Here is a 3,999-nt window from a genome sequence, read left to right as displayed (position 1 = left end):
AGTCCAGCGCAGAGCTACGAAGATGATTAGGGGAGTGGAACATCTCCCTTATGAGGAAAGGCTGAGGGAGCTGGGTCTCTTTAGCTTGGAGAAAAGGAGACTGAGGGGTGACCTCATCAATGTTTACAAATATGTAAGGGGTGAGTGTCAGGGGGACGGAGTTAGGCTTTTCTCGGTGATGACCAGTGATAGGACAAGGGGTAATGGGTGTAAATTGGAGCATAGGAGGTTCAAGGTGAATATCCGAAAAAATTTTTTTACTGTAAGAGTGACAGAGCACTGGAACAGACTGCCCAGGGAGGTTGTGGAGTCTCCCTCACTGGAGACATTCAAAACCCACTTGGATGAGTTCCTGTGTGATGTACTCTAGGTGACCCTGCTCTGGCAGGGGGGTTGGACTAGATGATCTCTCGAGGTCCCTTCCAGCCCCTAAGATTCTATGATTCTATGATTCTATGACCTTCCCTGCGTGACCTTCATCCCCCCTCCCCGAGCACCACAGCCCGCTCCGCTCGCACCCCAGGGGAGGGTGACACCATCTCGTTGCTTCCAGAGCGGGGGGGTCTCTGTGGCAGCTCCAGGCAGGCAGCCCCAGCACCCCGAGCCCCCCGCACCCCGGGAGGCTCCGCACACTCTGCCTTTGGCTGCCGCAGCCTCCGCAGGAACCTGCCCGCTCAGACACGCTGGGGTTTCACACACCTCCCCGGGACGGGAGATTCTGGTTCTCCCGCAGCATCTCTTCCTCCTCCCTCTCCATATGGACTCTCCTACACCAGGAATTATTTGAGAGGAGAGCAATTAATGCTCCCCCCGTGACGCTTCCCCGACCCACGGTGCCGCTAAGCAGGGGAGTTGTTCTCCATTCACTAATTGCAGCCCGTTCTGGGGTGCAAAACGTGACGGGGCAGCGCTGCCAGGAGGGGGTGGGTGGCACAGCAGCGCACTGACAAGCCAGGTGATAACACAGCCGTGGAGGAGGAATTATTTAAAACCGTCACGGTGGGAGTGGGGATGGTGACAAAAAAAAACACAAATGGAAAATGGAAGGGAAGGAGCCAGGAGAAGAGAAGATCCCCACCCAGACGCTGTAGCTCCAGCAGCCCAGTCCCACCAGCTCTCCACCCCACAGGCAGCAGGGGGATGCTGGCTGCTGGGCACAGGGACCAGCTGTCCTGGTGATGGCATTTGGTGGGATCCTACCTGAGCAAGATGAGCCCCTGCTGGCAGCACTCCCAGCTCCAGCACGGATCAGCCACGCTGGACTCACAGCCTTTGCTTCCTCTCCTGCTGACTGGGAACAAGAGGATCCTCTGTATGAACCACTGTACAACCTGTCATTAACAGAATAAAGAGCAGAATACTCTCCCTCCTTCCCCAGTGCTGTTATTTGACTCCAGAAAGTTGTCCTGCTCAAGCTCCCCAGTAACTCCCTACCAGGACAACCCCACTGGTGGGAGCCTTGGCCATGGCTGGGGCTGCAGCCCCTTCCCCATTGCCAGTGCACACCCAGGTCCATACAACTGGAGCACATCTGGGTCCTTCCAGCACTGTGGGACTTTGAGTGGATGAACTGGGGCCTCCCATGAGCCCCAAGACCTGCCCTCAGCTCCTGTTGCCTTCCAGGGCAAGGAGCTCCCCAGAAGAAATGTTCCAGCTCGTTGCCCAGCATCACCACAGCTGCAGAGCACCCGTGGAGTCAGCACAGCAACTCCTGACCTGCTCCCAGCCACAAACACTGCCAAAGCATGGACTGAGTTTGATCAACGTGGAGCTCAACTCAAGACTCAAACACTTCGGATGTTGTGGGCGTCAAATGAATCTCATGTGAAATCTGGAGCTGCTAGGCACAAACAGCCTGTGACTAACTCTAGAGAATGACAGGGCAGGGCAAAGCAACCTGCACAGCCCCCCGTGGAAATTAATCCCGAGGGGAAAACTTCTGATGCTCTGCAAAACAGGCAACTTTACTGTCAAGTTGACATCCTGGCAGATAGACCCCTGCTCGGGAACCACCTCAGCCCAAGGGCTGGAGCCTTTGGCCCCACAGCTTGACATTTTCCCCGAGCTCCTGCTCTTCCCATCCAGCTCAGTGTTGGTGGGGCTGGGTGCAGCACCCGCAGCACACACAGAGGGTTCAAGCTGTCTCTGTCAAGGAGTATCGTGGTAGGTAGTTGTCAAAGCTGTCATTAAACCCTAAAAGTAACAATCAAACATACCCGTACAAAATGACAGAGCTCTGTAACTCCCAGGCTGATGTATGCAAAGGAAAAATGAACACTAGGAACTTGCCTATAAAAACATGTTTCTAAGCTAGTCAGCTGAGCCACCAAATGGGAAGAAAAGTCATCCTCACTTGTGCTCCCAGAGCAGCTTGTCTATTTGTCTTGTGTACCAGCACTCTGGCTCGTTGGCTTGTTTTTACGTTTTCCACTTATGTTTCACACCCAAAGGAATGTTAAATATCAAAACCCAAATGAAACACACACAGTGTAACTCTTAGAAAGCCTCCTGTTCCATCACCTCCCAAGGCTCATGGAGAACTTAAGGTGAAGCATTGCCTGCAAGAGCTGAATCATATCTTTAAGCAAAAACATTGCTATTAGGTGACTAAGACCTAAACCAATTGTCTCCCTTTATTTATTGCAACTGATGCTGTTATTAAAAACCAGACGAGTCCTTCCCCAGCCCCTCGTGCTGTCAGGTCTGTGTGTGCTGGTGAAGCACTGCAAAAGGCAGCTTTTAAAGACAGGGGACCCTCCAGGCAGAGTCTGGAGAACAGGGAAGGTGCTTTGTGCTCCCAGGAACATCACACTGGGGACCAGCAGGGCTGCTGGAGGATGCCCTGGAACAGGGGCCACCTCTGACCCTTTACATAAGACGAGCAGCTGCACAAGGGTACAGGGAATGCCTTGTGGGAAAAGGCTGTTATACCAGGAAAACCACCTGCCTACAGATGACAAACAGGATCTGGCACATCCCTGGAGCAGGAGCAGTTGAGTGGGGATTTGGAAGCCTGTGGGAACGAGCCCAGCTTTTGGGAAGAGCCTGGGAGCAGGGGAAGCATGATGGGGATGGAAGGGGGTGTCCTCCCTGCAGGGAAGCACAGTGCACAGCCCAGAGCACAGCCCAGAGCGACTGCACAGGCACCTGGGACAGGCAGACCTCGGTATTTTTTATATTTGAGCAACTCAATATTGGCAAACCCTGCTTTCCCCAACAACCACCCAACCTGCACCCCCGAGCGCCGCGGCACCCGCAGCCTTCCCATTTCCACGGAGCAGAGTCGGGCAGAACTGAAACAAACCAGGCTCTGCTCCCCTCTTCCAAACGTTCCCAGCATTGGGAGGGAAGCCAGGAGACTCTACGAGCTGTTTGAAGAAGCTGCAGGTTTGGCTGCTCCCCTGCAGCACATGCACCAGCACTGCCCACCCGGGCTCATCCTGCTCCCACCACCCTCTGGGCATCCCGGCTTTTCTCTTTGGATACAGCAGGAGTTCCGGGCCCTGTCCTCTCCAGAAAATCAAACCCAAACCTCCTTCAGTCTAAACACGCCCTGTTCACGAGGTGGGTCAAGTTATTACAGTGTTCCTGGTACATCTCAGCTCCCATTAGGAGGTTTGTGTGGACACAAAATGTAAGGAAAACATGAAACCCTCTGACATAAAGTGAATTCCAGCCTGGTGACTCAGGAAAATCTGCTTTCTTGGTTGCTTCCCCAGTTTGCACCCACAAGATGCTTCAGGGTGTAAGGGAGGCTGTAGGAGCAAAGCTCCTTTCCCCAGACTGACCTTGGCTCAGCTGCTCTGGGGATCCTGCATCCCCTCTTCTGGAACACCCGGATCCCTCGCGGGGGGAAGTTTTTCCTGAGCATTTTGGGCTTGACCCATCTGAAAAATAAGACAAGATCACCCATGAGCTGCTGTGAGCTACGTTTGCCTGAAGCCTGGGCTCCTAACAGCCATGGAGGGGTCACCCCCAGGCAAACTCCCTGCAGCCGAG

Source organism: Chaetura pelagica, unplaced genomic scaffold, assembly GCF_000747805.2.
Source record: "Chaetura pelagica isolate M959 unplaced genomic scaffold, ChaPel_1.0 scaffold405, whole genome shotgun sequence".
NCBI classification, from domain to species: domain Eukaryota; kingdom Metazoa; phylum Chordata; class Aves; order Apodiformes; family Apodidae; genus Chaetura; species Chaetura pelagica.
Note: the sequence above shows the minus strand (reverse complement) of the source record.